The following is a 24369-nucleotide window of genomic DNA, read 5'->3' as shown; positions in this document are numbered from 1 at the left end:
GTGCCAGTTGTGGGATAATCTTTTCATGAGATTTTAGGTCCCACAGTAGTCCAGTTTCTTATTACATTTAGTTTTCCCTCTGAACTATATGAGGAGACCCTCATGGTGAGGACACTGTGCATCATGATTTCAAGGTACATTTTTGGTGGTTGAATTTGCACTGTAGACTTCTTAGGAGGAAAATGTACTGTCTTGGACAGTCGTGAACCTGTGAATTGCAGCATCATCCTACTAGGCATGATGCTCACGCTTATCCAACAGCCACATGTCTGCCACTGGGTTAACTGACTTCTCCTTGGTTGGATTTAAAGCTGAATTCACAGGAGCCAATTTCATTCTTGTACTGTAAACTAGTTTAAAAACATAGCTCTGGAGGTCATAATAAGGAGAACTTATTGCTTAGCTAAATTGACACAATGCCAATTTGTCTTATTTATTTATTTATTTTTATGATAGCTTTTGTTTCTAAGTTATTTTCAATAAAATGTTGATACATATCAAGCTCTTCTGAAACCTGAGATATTGGCAGAGTGGGTGGATGCTGAGTTCACTGTCATGGACCCTACATCCCAGCTACCTGGGGGTAGCACAGGCTAAAGCATGTGCAAAAATGCAGATGTGTGTGGGTTACATCAGCATACAGATGAGAGGAAGATGCAGATGTGTGGGTCAAATCAGCATAGAGATGAGAGGAAATGCAGATGTGTGGGTCACATCAGTATACAGATAAGAGGAAGATGCAGGTGTGTGGGTCACATCACCATACAGGTGAGGAGAGAATATCTACTGCAAATTGTCACTTGTACCCCCAAGAAGCTCTAGCTAAATAACTACTTCCCACAAGGAAATCAGACTTCATAAAATAGGCAGAATGTAACTTGAATTGTTATAAAATTCAACCATGTTAAAAAGATCCATTTATTATACTATCTATTTACAAAGAAGTGGGTGCAAAGGAAACAGAGAAAGGATGTCAGCATCGGTAAGTGCAAAGTCAGAGTGGAAAACCTCATCAAGAGTTACTTCTGCTTGCAGCATTTGACAATCAGAATAACTTAGAATGTTCAATCCTACAGGATAAAACTATGACCATCATAATGAAAAAAAAAATGATCATCTCTTACTCAATGAAAAATTCTCCAAGGTGCTGAGGCCAAATAAACCATACGAAACCAACGTACAAGACTGAAGGGCACTTAAGAAGCAAGCCACAATTGCAGAAACATCCCTGTCATCTCTATTTCGTTTTCTGTAGCATTCAAATATAGCAAGGGATCTACACACCACCCAACTCCCTTCAGCAGCTGGTTAAATGTCATATCTTCCAGTTCTTAAAAGTCTTCCTCCGGATGACACAGAGAGGTCCCCAAGCATAGCTGCGTCACCCTGAGAGGTGCGGTTTCTCTGGAAGGCAGTGAAAGCACCGCAAGCATGTCTGGGTCAGTCCTTCCAAGAATTGGCGCAGCTTCCTTCCGCTCAATATCTTGGATAACTGCAAATGTTATGTATCGCCTTCTCTTAGATTGCTGACTTTCTTTTGGAGATATGTGACATCAAAACCTTTAAGTTGCTGGACTAGAAAGTGAACACTCCCAAGATCTGTTTTCTTTGTCTAAGTGCATTAGCTATTGTAGACACTGGATCCCATTGGATGCTTTTTATTTTCTTCTTTTGAGGGGTCTACGACCTGGTGACCTTTCAACAGGATGAAGATGAACCTTACTTGTGTCCTTTGGAACAGCCAACATTTGTTTGTTAGTTTGTTTTTAATATTCAGGTATTTTTCTTTTTTATTAATTTATTCATATTACAACTCAATTGTTCTCCCATCACTCTTGTCCTTCCGTTCCTCCTACCCTCCCATCCCCACCCTATTACCCTCCCTTAGGTCCATGTCCAAAGAAGATCTCCTCCCTACTTTATGGTTGCAGGCAAACAAGTCTTACCTTGGTAGTCTGCCTATTGTTTCTTTGAGTGCCTCCAGGGCTCCCCTCCAAGGGGAGATCTTCAAATATGGGGTACCAGAGCTCATGTCGGAGTTAGTCGCTGCTCGCCACATAACTGTGGAGGATGTCCTGTCCATTGTTTAGATCAGAGTAGGGGTTCGGTGTTTACTACTTGTATTGAGCAGACATCCTGTTACAATGTTCTTTTTGTAGGGTTCCAAGATTCTCTAAATCATTCTATTTCCCCATCTTCTATATTTCTCTTACCTAGAGTTCCAGTAGGGTATCCTCACATCTGTCCCAAATCTTTGGTAAGTGAAGACATTCATGGGACATGCCTTTTGGGCTAGTGTCCAATTATAAATGAGTGTATACTGTGTGAGTCTTTCTGTTTCTGGGTTAACTCACCCAGTATGATCGTTTCTAATTTCCCTCATTTATCCACACATTTCTGGATTTCCTTGCTTTTTATAGCTGAGTAATATTACATAGCGTAAATGTACCACAATTTCTTTATTCATTCGTCAACTGAGGGACATTTAGGCTGTTTCCAGATTCTGTCTATTATGAATGAAGCAGCCATGAACATTTTTGAGCATATGGCCTTTTGTGGTGGAGCATTTTCTGAGTATATTCCAAGGAGTGGAATAGCTGTATCTTGAGGAAGCCCTATTCCCATTTTTTTCTGAGAAAGCGCCAGATGGATTTCCAAAGTTGTTGTACCAGTTTGCATTCCCACCAGCAATGAAGGAGTGTTCCTCAGAACATCCAACATTTGGAACATCACTGACACTCTGGCTTTTTTGTTCTTGTTGTTAAAAAATGTTTATTATTTTGTATTTTGTATTTTCATTTTTCTTAATTTTTAATACTTTTTATTTATTTATATATATATGTTTATATTGTTACACATTTATACAGTAAGATACCTACAACAAGAACTATGGCACAGTCAGGAAATGAAAGATGGCACTCACCAGTCTTCTTCATTTCAGCTGTTAAACTGTCTATGTCCCACATATGAGTGGATTCAAGTTGGATGTGAAGAGAAATTGGAGGCTTTTTCCCTGTTGCATCCATCACTCAAGTCCATTAAGCCTCTCTCTCTCTCCCTCTCTGTCTGTCTGTCTCTGTCTCTCTTTGTCTTTCTGTCTGTGTTTGTCTCAGTATGTCTCTCTGTCTCTCTGTCTCTGTCTGTCTCTCTGCCTCTCTCTCTCTCTCTCTCTCTCTCTCTCTCTCTCTCTCTCTCTCTGTCTCTGTCTCTCTGTCTCTGTCTCTCTGTCTCTCTCTCTCTCTCTCTCTCTCTCTCTCTCTCTCTCTCTCTCTCTCTCTCTCTCTCTCTCTCTCTCTCTCACCCTGTGCTGACATATCACAGCAATCTGAAACTGAAGAAAAGTTAGCTAATCAAGGGCAGCTATCTTTTTCTTTGCAGCTTCACTTACTGGGAGATGACTTTTCACTGGTTTGTTCTGTCATAGAGCAGTTGATGGTCGATCCTAAATTAGTTTTGAAGGATGAAAAAGAACAATTTTCTCTTCCTCTTCCTTTTTCCATATACTATCTTGAAATCTGACAACTGGCTTCTTACTCACTTGCCATACACAAAACACCAGCAAAAGATGGAACAATAGGTTCATAGTCATCATATTCCTTAGAGTTCAAATGCTGAAGCAACCCAAAACTAGGTCTTTGACATGGTTTCAAAGGAAGCATTTTCCCAATGATACCAAAGATACTCCGAGCAGACCTATAGTTTCTATTTTGCCAAATCAGCAAAGCCTGGTCTACAAGAATACGCAAATATGCCAGCATGTTTCTTAATATGTTCAGAATAAAAGACATTGGTGAAGCAAGTTCAAGAAAGCATTGTTCATTGATACCGGGTGTTTATAAAGGGGTCCTGACAATTAACTGTGTGACACTCAAGCTCATCTGTCCCTTGAAGCATTCTGAGCTGCACAGCAAGGGTGCCACCCACCTACCCTCAGTCACAGACTGCAGATCTGAAGCCACTCACCGTCCCAGGGCACCTCTCATGCCCAGGGCACTGGAAACTCAGTGACCCCTGGGCCACTGACTACAGCCAAGTCATAAATAGTTATTAATATGCCTTTAAACAAATTTTATTCTTAGCCTTATTCAAATAAACCTTTCATCCTATACAAACAAGAATAAATGACTGTTGAATGCTTGGTCATAAGCAAAGCGTTTCTAAAATCCCTCTGTAAAACTCATAGAACATTGTCAAAGAAGGGATGGAAAGAAAGAGATAGCGGCTTCATGATCATTTCTGGATCATGAAGTTCCTTGTGACTACAGATCACCAGGAAAACAGGAAAGTTAAGCAAGCACAATTTTCATATGAGGAAGGTCATGTTAATGTGTGTTTCTGTCCAGAAAGCTGGGAATCGGACTGGTATAATGTAATTCAGTTATATTTCTTGTGAAAAAAGCTTTACCATTATGCAGCATATGTAGAAAAAGTGCGTCACAATAAACGTGACATCTTGGTATAGTTTCTACTTCTTGTCCTCCTCTTCTACCACCACTTCCCATGTTTTCCTCTTCTCGGACTTTTCTTAGGTCTTCTTTTTGTATTGTGCACAGCTGGAGAAAGACTGAAAACACTGCACAACACTGCCAGGAATGTCTTCCGCATTGAAGAACTCATGTTTCCTTCCTTGGTATGCCAAGTTAGTCCCTAAGCATCTACATCTGCACCTGCTTGTACACAACTAGTGGCAGTTATGCTCACTTGGCAGAATGTTTCATTGATTTTCCTAAGTACTAATGATTTCTTTGTTGCAGAACAAATTATTTGAATACAATGATTAAAGTTATTTAAAACCTTACTGGTCTTGGCTACAAGAGGAAACAATTCATTTCTAAGCAGATGTATTTCTGCAAATGAGAAAGACAAGTTCTGTGAAATGCGAAGAATAGGCAATTACTGATTGTATGTGAACCATGTTTTATACTTTCACAAGTGTCTGGAGTTTGATGAATCACATTGGAATACTTTTATTTTCCTTTGTATACAGGACTATGACTAGTGAGAATGTGATATCTGTGCTATATTTTCTCTCTACATTCTTGTCACTTTGTTCCAGACTCTTTCCATCCTTGAGGATTAGGGCAAGGAGTGCAGCTTAACTAAATAACAGAGATCATAATTTTTATTGCTGAAGATGATAGGAACAGTTTAAAGAAAAATTCTTAAAATTAAAGTTGAGTAGATCACACTTTGGGCTACTACCATATTGGAAAATCTGGGCAAATACCTAGGAGAAAACCTGGTATATGAGAAACAAAACGTTTTGGAGAAAAAAATGAAGTTCGATCAGACATCATAGGAATCATAATAAGTTATGTATTTAGCTGTTAGGTCATTGATAATACTTACTTTTAGTAAACTGAGAAGTTCATCTTTTGTAGGAAATCCAAACCCTGTCCTGTGATCTTCAAACTCTGATAAGACATAAATACTGACAACACTGAACTAGATGTTCAAGAAGGCTACAATCAGTTTGCTCAAATGTATGTGCCATGTGGTTTACACCTGACTTTCCTTTGTTCACTTGTAAGTTGTAATAAGAAAAATAAAAACCTAAATCTTTACCTACCTATAATTATTATAAGTCTAATAGTATGAAATTATGTAATTTAGCTGAATAGCTAAAAAAAAATCAAAGCCCAAATATCTGCTGCCTGCATCTTTAGGAGACATCCACTTTAAAGACAGACATAACTTGAAGTTAAGACGTAGAACAGAGCAGGAAGTATATTAGATACAATATACAAGGGTGCATCCTTAAGAAGACACAAAGGAGGTCATCACATAATGGGTAAAGGAGTCAGTTCAACAAAAGGTGGAAGTAATAATATACGGGGGTCCACTCTTTCCAGGACTATTTAATATCTAAACTAGATAAAGACAGAACTGAGGTGAGAGATCAATAGCAGGTTAGAATCAGGAGACTTAAATACTCAACTTTCAAAAGTGATTATTCCACCTGGACAGTAAGCCATAAGGAAGCATTGGACATTACATTTGGACCTACAGACATACACAGAATATATAATCAACAATAGCAAGATACAAGCTCTTTCCATGGGCACAAGAAACATTTTTGAAGACATGTCATACTAGCATGCACACAAAGCAGATTTTAACAAATTAATATTGAAATCATAACACATATTATATTTGACACCAATATTTATTAAATTAGCAATCAATACCACAGATAAAGTGGAAAACTTTCAAATATGCAAAATTAAACAATATGATACTTGAACAATCAGTGGACAAAAAAGTATTTAAGGAGAAAGAAAAATTATATTGAGATTAACAAGAATGGAAAATGACATCCTGAAACATGTGAGATCCAACAAAAAGTATACATTAAAAATATTATTTGTAATTAAATTTTAATGAAAATATAATTCACACTAAGAAGACAAAAACCTCCAATAAGCATTATAATTACAGATTACAAAATATAATTCATATAGGATTATCATTCAGAATACATGATGAACTCATATAAACCAACAAAACTACAATGAAGACAAGAGCAAAAACAATTATTTAATCAGAAAATTAAAATCTCAATAAATAAATAAAGAAGTCTCATGTCTGAAATAAGGATATGGCTCAAATCATAATGTTTGCAAAGACAGGTATATGAGCAACAAATACATCATCTCATAGTTGTTAGAACTGCTGTTACCAAAATGTCAAGCAGTCATCAGTGCTGGTGAGAATTAGGAGAAACCCCCAATACACAATACTTGTGACAATATTAATTATTTTTTTAAAAATTGGAAAAGAGTTTGAAGAGTCCTTTGAAAGTACAGAAAATAAAACTGCTAGTTGAGTGCCTGATACTATTTTTTGCATGAAGAAAATCATTGTCTTGTTGCAAGATTACATACTTTAGCTGGGATAAATCAGCATGTATTCCTTGGTCCATATGAAGGAGAAGAAAGGAGAGAGGAATACACACACACACACACACACACACACACACACACACACACGAGAGAGAGAGAGAGAGAGACAGAGAGACAGAGAGACAGAGAGACAGAGAGACAGAGACAGAGAGAAATAGAGACAGAGACACACAGAGACAGAGAAACAGAGATTGGAAGCAGAGTGTCATTTGTGAAACATGGGAGAATTTCTAGGCTATTATAATAATGAGAAAATAAGAAAGATACATAAATACCAAGATCTCACATACATGTGGACTCTCACATAGTCCCCCAAATTGTAGACATAGAAAAAATGATGAATAGTATTAGACAGTGGAGATAATGTGGACTTTGATCATAGTTTGCAAATTTTTGGTTATCAGATGGAAACCCCTGGAGAGAATATTTTGAAACAGGGTGACTGCAGTTAGTCATCATTGGTGTATTTTTATCTGTAAATGCTAAAAGAATGGATCCTTTGTTGTGAAAGATTCTGGTAATCATTTCGTGATGGAGATGAATATGCAAGCATCACTTTGTGCTCCTTAAAGTTATTCCGAACTATTGGTTTTTACCTCAGTAATATAAAACAAAGTGACTATGAAAACATGTTCTTGGTCTTTTACTTTCTCCAGTGATGTGTCTGTGGCATTCTAAGGATGTTCATAAGCAATGACTGCCATGCTTCACATGCTACTGCCTAGACTTACCATTCATGTGCTGCCTCTCTTGCGTTTATTATCTTATAGAAACCAGGCATGTCTTCTTTCTCCTCCCGTCATATCTCACTGTCATCCCAAGAACATAGTACTTATTGGTTGATCAATCTCTCAGATGTTGTACATATTTGTTTTGCATGCTTATCTACTCGTTTGAAAGCCAGTGAATCCCTTCACATACGCTAGTTATTATGTGCACAAAATACTTACCTTTGAATTTTAGTCAGTATACTATGAGGTCCTGTTATCAGCATCACTATTTTATTGATGATAAAGGTGAGTTACACAGAGGAAGGTAATTACTCAGTGTCACATAAAGAGGAAATGCTGAGCCAGGACTTACGTTCAGAAAGCAAGGCTCCAGCCCTCACACGCTACATCATGGGTATTGCTGTGTAAGTCTTCTCGAGTTGCAAGAATCCAATAGCAGAAACTGAGATGCTTCCACACTTACTTTTATTATTTTACTGCTGTTATGTGTTATCCTTGCACAGACATAGGATCAAACATCTTGGTGTTTCAGGCTCAGGGAGATCCATCCCATTCTCATATTTCTAGCTGTCTGTAGCCTGTGCTATCACATGATAGGGATGGGCAACTCTTGGGGCTGTTTTTGAAAGAACACTAATGGCACTATGAGTTTTTTTTACCTTAGCTCTTACTGAGTGATAATCATCTCCTAAAGTCCCCACTGCCATCATTTGCTGAATTACAAAGTTCAGCACATGAACTTGAGGGCAGCTGCTATTCCAGCTTTAAGGATTGCCATTCTGACCACGGCCCTGTCAATAGGACAGTTGCACATTGTTAATGAGCACATAGATCAATGTAGCTCATTGTGCTCCAAACATCAGCAAATGATCTTTGCCACCTGCATTACCAGTAGTATATACCAAGGCAGTTTTATAGCAAGGGTTTATTTATTTTCACTCTGAAAACTTCTGAGAATCCTTGTAATGTTTTCCAAATATTTCTACATCACAGTTGTGAAATATAAGATGGGAAAATTTCTAGATAACACAGAGTTGTGAGCTTTAAGTATAAAATCTTAATTTAGAAATGAAGAATTAGAAGATTATGATTTTGTTGTATGATTGATTCATTACTAAGCATTAAACATACATTTTCCTGAATTTATCTGTCCTGAAAATATCTTCACAATGTTGTGATCTTCCTGTGTAGTTGTTGGGATTACAGATGCATGTCACTGCACCTGTTTTTTGGTTTTTGTTGCTATTGGTTTTGCTTTTACATGAAACCTGGAAATCAAACTCTGGTTTCTAGACTTATATAGCAATTTCTTTAATCTAATGGGCCTTTGCACCTGATCCTAAAGTGTTTTTGAAGTAATAAAATTCAGAGTCTACTCAGTATTGTATTATCTGTCTATCTATCTATCTATCTATCTATCTATCTATCTATCTATCTATCATGTACTTAGCATTTTTCTCTTTAATTTTTAAAAAATTAAATCCCGAGGGCTGGATATAGGTCCTGCAAACCCTAAGAGTCAACAGATGCCAGGCCAGATTGCTTTAGCCAGTGAAACTCTCAATAACCATTATGTACAAAACAAGATATTCCATGACAAAAACAAATTCGAATATACCTATCCACAAATCCAGCCTTAATTAATAGAAGGAAACCTCCAAGCCAAAGTGACAAGCTACAACCAAAATTACATGGGAAAAATATAACTACACTGTCGCAAAAATATAACCATTAAAACACTCTACTGCCACCAACATCAAAATCGAAGGACTTTACAGTCACTGATCATTAATATCCCTCAATATCAATGGTCTCAGTTCTCCAAGAAAAAGGCCCAGACTAACTGAATATCCATAAGCAAAACCCAACATTCTTCTGCATTCAAGAAACACATATCAGCCATAACTATAGACATTACCTCAGGGTGAAAGGCTGGGAAAAGTTATTCTAAGGAAATGGACATAAGAAGTAAGCAGATGTAGCCATTTTAATATCTAATAAAATTGACTTCCAACCAAAATTAATCAAAAGAGATGAAGAAGGTCACTTCATACTCATTAAAAGTAAAGTCAATCAAGATGACATCACAATTCTAAATGTCTACGGTGTCCAACAGCTGATAAATATCTTCAGCATTCAGTTACTGGATACAAAATTAACTCAAAAAAGTCAGTAGTCTTCCTACATACAAATGACAATTGTGCACAGGAAGAAATTAGGGAAACTACACCCTTCACAAGCAATATAAAATGTCTAGGAGTAACTCTAACCAAACAAGTGAAGGACTTGTTTGAAAAAAAAAAAACTTCAAATCTTGTAAGAAGGAGATTGAAAATGACATCAGAAGATGGAGATATCTCCCTTGTTTAGTACTGGGAGAATTAACATAATAAAAGTATCCATCGTACCAAAAGCAATTTACAGATTCAGTGAAATCTCTATCAAAATACCTACACAATTTTTAAAGACATTGAAAGATCAATTCTCAACTTCATATGGAAAAACAAAAAATGCAGAATAACTAAAACAATCCTATAAAATAAAAGATCATCCAGAGGAATCTCCATACCTGATCTCAAGCTGTACTATAGAGCAATAGTAATTAAAACAACATGGTACTAGCACAGCAATAGGCTGGTTGATCAATGGGATTGAATTGAAGACCCAGAAATGAATCCAAACACATATGGACACTTGATTTTTGACAAAGAAGCCAAATCTACTCAATGGAAAAAGAATAGATTCTTCCACAAGTGGTGCTGGTCTAACTGGATGTCTACATGTAGAAAAATTCAAGTAGACCTATATTTATCACCATGCACAAAACTCAAGTGCAAGTGGATTAAAGACCTCAACATAAAACCAGAGACACTAAATCTGTTAGAAAAAAAAGTGGGGGAAGAGCCTGGAATGTATTGGCACAAGAGACAACTTCCTGAACAGAACTTCACAGCCCAGGCCTTAAGGTCAATAAATAATAAATGGGAACTGATGAGGCTGAGAAGCATCTGTAAGGCAGAAGACACTTTCATCAGAACAAAGTGACAGCCTACAGACTGGGAAAAGATTTTCACCAACTCTACATCTTACAAAGTTCTAATATCCAAAATATATAAAGAATTCAAGAAATTCAACACCACCAAACCTAATAACCCAACTGAGAAATGGGGTTCAAAATTAAACAGAGAATTCTCAGCAGAGGAATATCAAATGGCTGAGAAACACTAAAGAAATCCTCAACATCCTTAGTTGTCACAGAAATGCAAATAAAAACAACTCCGAGATTCCATCTTACACCCATGAGAATAGCTAAGACCAGAAACTCAAGTGACAGCACATGCTGGCCAGGGTATGGAGAAAGGGGAGCACTTCTCCTTTGTTGGTGGGAATGTAAACTTGTACAACCACTTTGGAAATCTCTCTGGCACATCCTCAGTAAACTGAAAGGGGATACCTCAAGATCCAGCTATTACACTCCTTGGAATATCCCCAGAGGATGCTCCACCACACAACAAGGACATATGCTCAACCACGTTTATTTGTAATAGCCAGAACCTGGAAATGACCAAACTGTCCCTCAGTCAAAGAATGAATAAAGAAACCGCAGTACATTTACACTATGGGATACTACTCAGCTGTTAAAAACAAGGAAATCCCAAAATTGGTGGGCAAATGGATAGAACTAGAAATGATCATACTGAGTGAGTTAACCCAGACACAGAAAGATTTACATGTTATATATTCACTTATAATTGGACTGTCCAATGAGAGTCTTCACTTACCAGAAGATTGGCTTAGATGTAAGGACATCCTACTGGGATTATAGGTGAGAGAAATATGGGATGATGGGGAAATAGAATGATCCAGATGGTACTAGAAACCTACAAGAAGAGCATCATCATGGGTGGACATGGATGCAGGGAGGTCTGCTCAAACTACTGCACCAACCAAGGACAATACATGCAGGAAACATTGAACCCCTACTCAGATCTAGCCAATGTACATGACCTTCTCCAGAGTTGTGAGGAGAGTGGAGACTGACTCTGACATGAACTCTGGTGCTCCCTATTTGACAACTTCCTCTTGGTGGGGAGGCCTGGTGGCACTCAGAGAAAAGATAAGCAGGCTACCAAGATGAGACTTGGTATTATATGACCATATGGTTGGGGAGGAGGCCCTCTTTGGTCACAGACCTAGGGAAGAGGAATAGGGTAAAAGCGAGAGGGAGGGATTGAGGAACAGGAGGATACACATGAGGGGAAACAATTGAGGTACAATCTGAATGAATAAATTAATTAAATAAAATATTTTCCTTCTGAAGAATATCTTTAGGGGTTATTAGGGGTTATTGATTCATGGCCATAGCCAGCTGTTGTGAGTCTCTGAAGCCAGAGAATGTTAGAAGAGATAGATGCTCCCTTTATAAAACAATAAATTGCTGCAAAGTTAAGTCCTTAACAGCTATAGCTAAGATGACAAAGTGAGAGAACTATGCATTTTATCATTCACAAGGAAATTGCCTATGCTGTTTTCTGGACCGATAAATAACTCAAATAAGAAGATTCCACTCACGAAAAATTTTTGTCAGATATATTACTGCTAAATGACATAAAGGTGACATGAATTCAGAAATCTTTTAAAAATTTCACACTACAGATCATTTAATCCTTAGATTTCAATAAATGTGCAAGGTTAATAGTGCAGCTAAATGCCTCAGAGAAATGAAAAGTGTTACACAATTTGTGAAAGTGACAAATAAATACCTAGGAATGAATTATTCAACATGAAAATGAGTATTTTAAACAAATTAGGAAAGCAATACTGAAAGAAATACTGACTGTGTGACAGCCACAATAAAAAAAAAAGCATATTGATACCCTATGAGCATATACAGGGGGAGGAAATCCCCCTCAGGAACTGTCATAGGGGAGGGGAATAAGGGGAAAATGGGAAGGAGGGAAGAATGGGAGGATACAAGGGATGGGATAACCATTGAGATGTAACAAGAACAAATTAATAAAATAATATATATCTTGGAAAAAAATTTTAAAAAAGCATATGTGGCTTGGTATGCAATGTTCCTGTGTATGTACATATAGCAATGTTTGTGTTGCATACATGTGATTAAATGTGTATGTTCAGTTGTGTGTACTCATGTGTGTACATTACAGAGGATGGATTAAGATGTCACCCTTTTTTCTCTATCACCTCTACCTTATTTCCTTAACACAGGATCTATCACTGAACCTATACCTCACTATTTCAGCAAGGCTGTCTGTTCACTGAGCTCCAGGGATCCAACTGTTTTCTCTTCCAATGCAAGACTTACAGGGTCATATGTCCTTGCCCATTTTTTTATGAATTAAACATATTTTATTTTTTACATATACATTTTTATTATTACACATATGTACAATATACTATCTATAGCAAGAAGAACCATGACACAATCAGGAATTTTATTACTCTTACATTCTTCGATGCAGGCAGAGTCAAGGGCCGCACTCTGCCAAGTCAGAGTAAGCAAGTTTTCAAAAGTTCCTGCCCTGTGAACAACTCTGGCAAATATATTAGGCCAGAAAGCTGAAGATGAGGCTCCAACGTTATAAAGTGTATTGGGTGACTGGTCAGGCAGTAAACTTGCCTTAAGTCAATTTGTACATTTTGGAAACTGCTAACCCCCACTGCTAGTTCACTCAGGAATTTAAGTTTTATTTCTTCTCAAGTCTCTGAGAGGCATTGAAGACAAAATAGTATAGTTTTACAACCAAGTTTAGTTGGTTAGGGGACAAGATTGTTTTAGATAATGATAAAGAAGTTAAGCTATTAGAGTTGAGATAGGATAAATATTGAATATCATTCAGAAAAACAAGACAGGAAAAACACTTACTTCAAATGGGTCGATTGCAGATGGCCAATTCACTATGTATGTAACATGTATAGAACTCATTATTCTCATGATTTTCACATGGTTCTCCCTGCTGTATGTAGTTTATCTTATACATGTGTAATAAAATAAAAGTATTTTTAAAAAGAGTAAGAGTTATAGTTTGATTGACAGGAGCGTGCCTATTCTAGAAAGGAATGGTAGAAGGGAGATTTGTGTTTCCTTTATTTGTGTGTGATTTCAGATAGTAAAAATTCATTGTATAACATCAAAAACAAAAGAAATCTTTAAAAAAGAAAAAGAACAATGTTGAATGCCAGCATTATTGCAAGACATATTAACTCTTGAATGACATGATTGAATATGATACATATCAGTATGGTTTGAATTAGATGAATATAAATTTGAGATTTGGAAATAATGAACAAAAATATGAAGTAGAAGAGCATTATTGATCAAAATTCTACCACCAAAGATTTTGCAGTTAATATTTTTCATTTAGAGTTATATAAATTATATATAGACATATTATAACAATAAACATTATATAATAATTATATATCAACAATACACATATAAACATATAATTTATAACTAAATTATATATATATATTATATACTACTATATACTGCAAATATTTTGTGTCTCTAGTCAAAAATTTAGTTATTTAAAATGAGACTTTCCCAAAAGGGTCTTTAAAATACTTTCATAGCTGTACAATACATCATCATTTATATATTTTCAAATGAAATTTTAAAATATCACTTGTATAGTGTGTTTCAATTTTAAGTCTACTGTTATGGATTCCACTCTGTATAACATCTTTTTATCCCTAATGCCTCAACAGAAATGAAGACAGTCAGAAAACACTTTTTGGCCTCTGAAAGGATGACTTTGGAAATGGGAATGAAGAAAATGTCTCAGTTTAAAGCTTACTCTTTTTCTCCTCAGTTTGAAATCTATAATCCCAAAGCCACTGTGTGCCCTAGTGAGCCTTTGTGGATTACCATTAACAATATAGGCTTTCTTCTGCCAGAGAAGCTTGTGGGTGTTCAAGGAAGTCTGCAATCAGATGTCCAGGCCTTTGATTTTAAGTGCCTCAACACCAGGAATCCTGTGTTGCCACATAGCAAAAGCATGTTCTCTATAAATCTTTTTCTGGCTCTGAGTTCTTGGGCAGAGAATAAACTTGCTATTTATAAAAATTCAGTGTCCGAGTTTCTGCACATTTTAACAGTTTAAAAAAAAAACAGTCCGACAGGTGATATTGATACTCTCAATAATACTACATGACTAGAGATAAATTATTATCACCAATAAAAGCATATTACAGAGGAAATTATATATGTGTACACACACTAGGGAAAGTCCAATCATAGCTGATAGTTGCCTAAGGTATCAAAGTTTTAAGCTATCTAAGGATATATATTTTATACCTTTATGGCTTTAAACCAATTCTTTCTAATTGAATGAGGAAGGATTAGGGAAAGAAAGAAGAGGGAGTAGACAGAAAGTTGTCAGGAAGGCATGAGAAATTGCCTGACCATGAAATGGTATTTATTGGACAGGGGAAAACTCTATAAACTTTCTATGGCATTAACTATATGAAAGCCACCTAGAAAATTGCCGAACAGGCCAATAAATTAAGTATATCAAAATTTATTTCAACTCTTTGGGTTCACATGTCATTAGACCGAGATAATATCACATTTAGCTGCAAAAAAGCTGAAAGCTTCTTCCATGACACCAAAGATAAAATAAAAACGCCCACCTTCACCACACTTTATGTCATAGTACTGAACACACTGCTCAAAACAATTAAGCTAAAGAAAGAAATGAAAGCTACACAAATTGGACATGTAGAAGTAAAACTGTTTCTATATTATGACAAGACCTCATACAAAACATACTTCATCACAAAAGAGTTATAAACAATTCTGTGAATTGGGGTACAAAATATACACATATGGTATTACTTGTGTTTCTATATTTAATGATGAAATCTCTAAAAACAAACATAGGAAAAATATTTTATTTCTTCTAGAATACCAAATACATTTAAGTAAGTTTATCAAAGGAGGAAGTTAAAAGATTTATATAGTGAGAGTCACAAAACATCAAGAAAGAAAGTCACAAGTTCATGCAAATTTGTACAACATTCAGCAAAAGGGGACTTCAGTATCCAAAGTCCTTCTCAGATTCTGCACAGCCCACGCTAACTTCTAATGGATAATTAACAGTTGTGGAAAGATCTTGCCTTACAATTCACCTCTTGCCAACAAATGTCCTCAATAACTACCAAAGTTTTGATCAAGAAGAACAAATCTGGAAGAACCACACTTTCTGATTTTAAATTAGACACAAAGCTGTGGTAATCAAAATTAAACAGTGCAAGACCAGTGGAACAACATGGACATTCCAGAAGCAACTACATGGGTCCATGGCCAAGGGATCTTCAACAACGTTATCTTGAACACAGAAAGTAATACATTTCTTTTTAATATAACATGTAATAGAAACTGGACATGTGCAAAAGAATAAAGGAAGTTATTGAATCCTTACCCTGTACCACCTCTCCCCAAATAATCTCAAAACATACTGGATTTAAGCCTGAGGTTGTTCAACTTAAACTGTTGTTGAATAAAAATCATTATTATGATACCAAGATAGGGAACAATAACAACCAAGACAGCAAGGTAGATTACATTAAAGTAAAATATTTCCTTATCACAAAAAACAATCAAAACTATATGACGGCAGTGTAAGGAGAAAGTATTTGGTGACTACATTACTTCTAAAGGATTAATAGCAAAAATAATATGGGTTAGGGGCCTGGGTTTGTGGTTTAAAAATTTTCTACCCAAACGTAAAGATCTAGCTTGACTATCACGTCACATTTATTAATAAGACCAATTACCAGAAAGATGAAAGATGGTTGATGGGAATTAAGGTGTAGGGATCTCCATATGCTGCTGGGGTTTCTGCAGCCAAAAGACCATAAGGTCTTAAGCATACATAAAGAACTATAGTCAAATAAGGAATGCTGAGAGACAGATGCATACTCTCGTAGTCTTCCACAGGGAAGTGCACACTACTTGATTATCTAATATCAAGTGGCTGTCCCTGAAAAAAATACACACAATCAAGATTATACAGACTGAGTAGGGTATATTTATGCATTAGGAATATATAAGTATATATATATATATATATATATATATTCACATGTAAGAATAATTGAAATAAAAAGAGATCATGAATCCTTGAGAGCAGGAAAAGGTGTGTGCAAGCATTTGGAGGGGAGAAAGGGAGGGGGGAATGATGTAATTATAGTATAATCCCCCCAAAATACAGAAATAATAAAAATATATTTTGTGAAAAAAGACATAGCACATGATCCAATAGCCTTCCTTCCTGCATAAAAAATTCCATAGCAGAAAAAAAATTATTCCAAAATATACTCTCCATGTTCACAGAAGCAGTACTGACAGTTGTCAGGATATTGAATCAACTTAGATGTCCATCAGCGGGAAAAATAGATAAATTGGAATGTGGTTTACAAACATAATGGAATCAAAGGACATGGATTGAGAACGGGGCTAGTTAGAAAGAAAAGAAGAATTAGAAAGGGTGGTGGGAGGCAAGAGACGGTATTATACTGAATATTATTTCAGTCCTTCAGTACTTATATTTTAGGTGTCATAATGAAGCCCATGATTATATTTAATTGACATAGGTTAATAAAAACTACCCAAATACTATGAAATACACTAGGAGCAGAAAAGACAACTAGCCCATTAAATTAGTTACATGTTGAATCTAAAATAAGGTTGATATTATATAAGTCAAGGGTTTGAATAGTGATCCACCTGAAACTTCAGCAGGGGAGAAATTACATGTTATTTTAAAGTTTCTTTATTAGGATTTTATTGCTGCGATAAAGACACCCTGACAAAATGCCTCCTGGGGAGGAAAGGGAATATTTGCCTTACACAGTCTATCACTGAGGGAAACCTAGCCAGGAATCAAGCATGATAGGAACCTGGAGGCTATAACTAATGAAGAGGTCCATGAGGGTTCCTCCTTACTGGCCTGCTAGCCACAGCTTGCTCATCCTGCTTTCTAATCCTGGAACATCTGCTCAAGAGTAGCATCACTTACATCGAACTGGGTTTTCCCTCATCGAACATTAACCAAGAAAGTGTCCAACACACTTGCGAATTGAACGAAATCATTTTCTCAGTTGAAATTACCTTTCCCAGATAACTTTAGTTTGTGTCAAATTGATACAACCAACCAAAAATATGAACAAAACAGCTGCTCATTAAAGATATAAATGTTAAATTGCAATGTGAACAATGCTGGGGACCCAACGACACAGTAACGCACCTAATGATTGGTGAATGTAGAGGGTACATTCTCCAAATAAGTGCAAACAGACAAACATTAGGGAAACCAGGATATCTAAACAGGCATGTTTGTCTTTTCAGAGGAAGGAGATGTTTTCCTCTTTTTCACACAGAATGCTGGCAATGAATGTAGTTTGTTACCTGGCGATCTTTTGCTATCTGTATAACAGCCTTGCCCAAATCCTACACAGTATTATATTTGTTTATCCAAACTTTCCCCATTTAGTTCTTGAGCATTGCTTCTCAGTAAATAAATCCCACTCTTAGGAGAGATGCCATTTGTACTTCACAGCAACTTATGTAACACCTACGTTAACTTAGCGCCAGGCCAATTCTGACTCCCGTAAGCTACTATGCTTATTTCAGTCATTCTCTCTAAAACCTTATCATGATCATTGTTTCTAAGTCAACATTACCCATCCCTAAGGAATAGGCCATATGTACTTTGTAGTGTTTCTGTGTAAAGATGTGTTAAGCTTTGTGGTATACATGAGACTGAGATAAATTTCATCAGGAAAAAAATTCCACAATTTATGATGTGCTTAAAAATGGTTAAAATAAACTGCCTTGTTTCAGACTTAACACAAAGGAACAAACACAACTTATTAATTGGGCTGAATTAAATTTTCTTCTGGCTTCTTAGGTCACTTCTCTGCTAGCTGCAAGCATTTAGAGGGATGTGCACATATATAAGCTCAATTTTCTTCAACACAAATATGTTGTATTTGAGGCTATTGATGCATTTATCAACTTGATTGTGATAATCATTTCACAACGTACATGCAAGTCATCAGGCCCCCCAATTTAACATACACATTTTTATTTATAAATTATATCACGGTAAAGTTATTTAAATGGAATTAATTTCCATTTTTTGTTTCTCAGGATGGTAGATTGTTGACATATATCAAAACACCACAAAATATAGTTTGCATAAATATTTTCCTTGAAAGAATAAACTGTTTATGCAAAATGCCAGTCATCTCTCCGGATGGTGATGCATGCTTGCAATACCAAAACACAGAAGGTTGAGACAGGAAAATCATGAGTTTAAGTTTGGTCAGACTATAGAGTGAGATTGTATTTCAAAATATGAAATGAAACTAATTTCATGTGGCTGGAGTTTAAAAGCATTTGCTGCTCTTCCAGAGAAACTGAGCCTTATGCCAAGCCCTTAGGGTACGTGGCTTACACCCACATATAACTAGAGTTTCAGAGGTCCATATCCTCTGGACTTTGTGGGCATTACACTAATGTACCCATGTACAGGCTGAGTCACAAGCACAGACATAAAAATAATTTAAAATAACAACAATAAATTTTAGAACATGATTTCAAGAAGATAACCTTTGCTTTATATACGGCATAGTCAATGTCATAATAATAACAATTTTTAGTTATATTACGGCTTTGCAATATATTTATTCAAATACAAAATGGCTTTCTCATCCATAAAATTAAAGCACATAAGGAGTAAGGCATGCAAACAGGATCAAGCTATCTTTTCTGATAAATTTCAGAGTTCAACTCAGAGCTTGAACTTGCCTTTTTTTTTTAACCTCGATATAGACATATGATTTTTTTTCTTGTGCATTTACAGTTTCTGTCCTTAGAATCAAAGGAACTCAATTTTTTGCAGTCTGGTTTTAATCTTAATAATGTGACTTATGTTGACAAACGGCATGAAAGGAAACAGATATGCAAGCTAGTGACAAGCTTACAGCTCAGACATGCACTCCTGGTCTTACATTTTTAAAGTGTTGAATATTACTTGTCTTATTGTTGTAACAATAACCTAACCAAACCCAGCTTACAGCAGGCTCTATGTTTGGCTCATGGGCTGAGAGTACAGCTGATCATGGTAGTTTAAGCATCTTCACACGATCTTGATGCAGGTTGGTCAAATTGCGTCCACATACAGGAAGAAGAGAGGCAAATAAAACTGCCCCACCTGTTGCTTTCTTTTCTATACTTACTGTCTAGGAGACTCCAGTCCACAGGAGATTGCCTCTCACTTTGACACAGAATTTACCCCCCTGGTCCTATGTCTCAGGTCCTCATGATTGCATATATGAAATTTAGTAACCAAAATCATCTTCTTAGACACTGTTTAGAAATTAGAGCAGAAGTTACTTTGCCTAACCACCTTGGATATCTTTTTCTCCTACTGTAATGATACTTGAAGTCTATAGAGAATCTTCCCTCTTACTGTTGAATCACCAGCTGCTGAAAACCTTTGTAGTGGATGTAAACATGCTTTTTTTTTATCCTAAGTGTGGGATGTGAAACTGCCTCATATGAGGGTGCATGATGTTCGTCTGCTAGAAAGGGAACTGACTAGTACTGGGGCATGGTCTTTCCCAGTTGAAAAGCATCCCATATTGATCATGGAATGGTATAAAAATATCCCTCAAAGCAAAGAGAGATTGCATTGCATCACTTCATATTGCTCGACTGTTTATTGTTCCGTTTTTCAGAGGCTCCCAGAAAAAGACACTTGGGAAAAATCTTCGAAGAGACAGTGTTTGGTCTTAGGTTCAGTGGGTTGAGAGGGAGATAGATGCATTAAGGAACCTCAAATAAAGGAGCTTTTATAAAAGATAAAGCCACAGATTTTAGCATGATTTATTCTCTGCTTAAAACAATCCCCCCAACAAAATAGTTTTTCTCTGAATGACAGATTGTCTAGGGCCATCCTATAATATACTCATGTGAAGCATTGCAATCTGAATTTTTTGAGCCTCATAAAACAGTTGCTACACAGTTAATAGCCCTGTCCTGACACAAAGTAACTGCGCAGTGGGAAGATGGCCAAAAACAGGAGAGCAAAGTTTTAAAATAATCTCTCAGTTTCTGTTTTTCTTGGTAGAGATCTTAATTGTTTGCTGCCTTTGTAAATGAGTCAACTTGCGAGAAAACAGCAGATGGCGAGGAAGGAAAAGGCCATGGACAAATTAGTGAAATCATTTTTGCAGCTTGTTACTGGGTCTGCTGTTCTCAAACGCTTGCTCTCTGACAGCTACGTTAATGACCACCTGGTTACATGAGAGCAGAATGTTTTCTTCTATTAAATAACAAAAAAATAAATGAATGTCAATAAGTGGCACAAAACAATCACATCATTTCTTATTTTTTAAAGAATATATTTCCCTGAAAGACTAGTTAGTTTTAAGATTAACAAATTAATTGGTCTTTGAATGCTAGTCAATAAGCAGTCTCCTTTGTAAGCTAAAGTAGCTCTGAAAGTACAAAATAAATTGGAGCAAAGAACTCACCAACTAAAATTTCAAAGTCTGAATACTTGCTGAAAAACAAACAAACAAACAAACAAACAAAAAACAACAACAAAACCTCACCTAATATAGCATTTAAAGATGTTTTTATTATTTAAAAGATTCTTTGATAATAAGACAGGTTAGCTCCTGGCAACACCCAACCTACATCAGAGAAGATGTTGAACTTCAAAGAATCCTTTTATGGGGATGGCTTCAAATGTGGCTAAGAAGCCACTGGGAAAGAAGTCCTTGTTTCTGCCACACACAGAATTCTAGCTAAAAATAGGCACACTTGGATGCAGGCAGAGTCAACCCCCAAACTCTGCCAAGACAGGGTAAGCAAGTCCTCAATAGTTTCTGCCTCACAAATATGTCTGTCAGATATATTGGGCCAGAAGGCTGAAGATGAAACTCTAATGTTATAGAGAGTTTTGGGTGACTGTTCAGGCAGTCGACTGTGTCTGTCATTTTTTTTCCATTTTGGAAGCTGCTAATCTGCACTTTCTATCTACTCAGGTAATTAATTTTTTTCCTCCTCAAGTCTCTGATGAGGTTGAAGACCAGATAGTTTAGTTGTACAAATATGTTTAGTTGCGTAGGGGTTAAGATGTTTTTCGGTCTAGAGAGATCGTTTAAATTGATAAAGATGAGATATGTTAGATATGGATTTACATTAAGAATTTTATACCCACCAAGACAGAAAAGATGTTTCCTTCAAGATTGCAAAATACAAATAGCGAAAACACTACAAATGTAACATTTATATAAATTCCTGATTGTTTCGTGGCTCTTCTTGCTGTAGGTAGTTTATTGTATATATGTGTAATAGTATATATGTATATGAAAAACAAGCAAACAAGCCTTACAAACTCAGTGTTGGAAGAGACATTGCTTTATTCTGAAATTGCTTTGTGATAGCACCATCTAGTGGCCAAATTTAAAGTAGTTCTCAAGTCTAAACAAAAAGGTCTAACTTGAACTACAAAAGAGCTTCTTGTGAAAAGACCAGTACATCTTAAATCTTGTGTGTTATTGCCCTTTTAGTTAGATTTTGTTGTTAATTTTGAGATTTATATCTCCTTTTTAAAGTCCTCCCAAATTACAGGGGTTGGTGGTACCAATATGTAATCCCAGTGTTACAGAGGCAGTAAAAGAGGCTCAGAGATTCAGGGCAATTTAGAAAATGTATCTTAAAGAAAAACAATTTAAGTCTTTTAAGTTTTATAAGTTACTTGAACTACATTCCATACTAATTACCATTTTAAAATATTTAATGCTTTTTGGAGGCAGTTATGTTTGAGAAAAGAAACTAAATACATGTTACATGTGTGAACTTATTGAAATTGCAAATATTTGTAAGCCTTAAGCATATTAGAAATTAACAGTAAATCTTTAAAATATTTTCATTCTTAGGGTTTAAAAAAGACTACCACTCATTTATACTATGGTTTGATAGGTGTGTGATAGATGTAAGAATATAATAGGACAGCAGTCATTACAATTTCATATTTGCAGTAGATTTGCAGCAAATGCTCCTGAACTTTTTGTGTTCTAGTCTTTTTGGTTGATAAGAGCCAGGTCACAGAATTTCTTTTCCTCAAATGCTGTCCAAAAATACTTAACTGTCGTCTGTTCTCTACATTTTAATGCATTCTGTGTTAGGTTGGTTTTTTGTTTGTTTTGTTTGGTTTTTGTTTTTTTGTTTTTTTTCCACAGTGCAAAATTGCTATCGACTCGTTATAAACATGATTGTTAGGGGTCTGTCCTTGATGTTCTAAGTCCACAACCAAAAAGGTCTCAGGAAATCGTTACTAGGGATGAATACTCTATCCAACCTCCCTCTGCACATCTGCAAAGTATGATGGGAATGAACAGAAACCAGTGCTCTAAAGTGCAGAAGGTAATAGAAGTTTCCACAGTTTACCTCCAGTTTACCAATATTTAGACTCCAAACAGAAGTGCTTTCCCCAAAACCACTTAGTGTAAGTTTTACTGTTTCTAGCTTTACTTCATACCTGCCTGAAGGGAAGTGGTATTTTCTCACCAGGAACTTGAACTTGCACAGCTTTTCCTGCCTCTTCTGTAGTTACAATTCTGTAGCTGAGCCGTGTATGAATGTGTGATCTCTATTCAAGGAATCCTTTTTCAAGTGTCTGTTCTAGTTGTATTTCTACCCTGATTTCTGATGTTCCTCAGAAGGAAAACTCACAAAATGGCTGCCCTGTGTGCACAGCCATTAGAGGACGCCCTCTTGCCTCACAGCCTAGCTCCAGTTTAGCCTGTCAGTTAGCAATCTCATTGATTAGAGAATATGTGTGACACAAGCAGTGAAGAAGAGGAAAGGTTTATTTCCCCTTATGATTTAAAGAAATTTAGTCAACCTTTGTGGATAAGACATCATTTTCTAATAAAAAACAAAAAACAAAAAACAAAAAACCAGGAAGTCTTGTTGAAATAGTTGACTTTATGACTGGCAATATGAAAAGGGCAGAAATCGTAAACAGAATTTTATAATGTCGGAGAATCCGGACATAAAAAGTAAAATGATGGAATCAATTCAACCTCCTTTTCTTCATTTTAGTATATTATTCTGTCATGTGTGGCTGTTATTTCTTAGAAGCATGTTCTTTTCTAATGGGAAACAAAAAGGAGTGGATCTGAAGGGGAAGGGAAGTAGGAGAAATTGAGAGGAGGAGAGGGAGCAGAAACTATAATCAGGATATTTTTGTATGAGAAAATAATCTATTTTTCATAAAAACATAAGAAAAAATGGAATAAAGTCTCAATGGTGCTGAATGTAAACTGACAGCTCTCAATATTCAGACCATGCTCTATGTGAGCAAATGACATATAACACTGATGATGAAAAAGACGTGCTTCTATGATCAATATGTTATAAATGAACGAATACATGTATATATATATATATATATATATATATATATATATATATAATTTTTAAATGAGGATATATATTCCAATACACATGTTGGCTGAATGGGGTATAGAAAGTGACTACTGGACACCGTGGCAAATGCTGCAGGGAAGATATTCTGATACAGGAGAGAAGAACTGGAAAAAAAAAAGCATAAAGGAGAGAGGGTAAGTGCAAAGTTTAAGAAACTAGTTGCTCCCAAAGCTACTGATTTCTACATTAAGTCCTT

At 36.1% G+C, this 24369-nt stretch overlaps 1 pseudogene across 1 annotated transcript; it reads right to left on the bottom strand.

Moving 5' to 3' along the window:
* Nucleotides 1-2028: 2028 nt before the first annotated feature.
* On the bottom strand, nt 2029-3824 carry LOC311596850 (mitochondrial fission regulator 2-like; annotated as a pseudogene). Its single transcript has 2 exons — nt 3302-3824; nt 2029-2061 (listed from the first exon to the last, which is right to left on the bottom strand). The product of its transcript is annotated as a mitochondrial fission regulator 2-like (transcript).
* Between the last annotated feature and the right edge of the window lie 20545 nt (nt 3825-24369).

Source organism: Acomys minous (genome assembly GCF_964271855.1).
Source record: "Acomys minous genome assembly, chromosome: 1".
NCBI classification, from domain to species: Eukaryota; Metazoa; Chordata; class Mammalia; order Rodentia; family Muridae; genus Acomys; species Acomys minous.
This window is presented reverse-complemented; position numbering and strand designations above follow the sequence as displayed.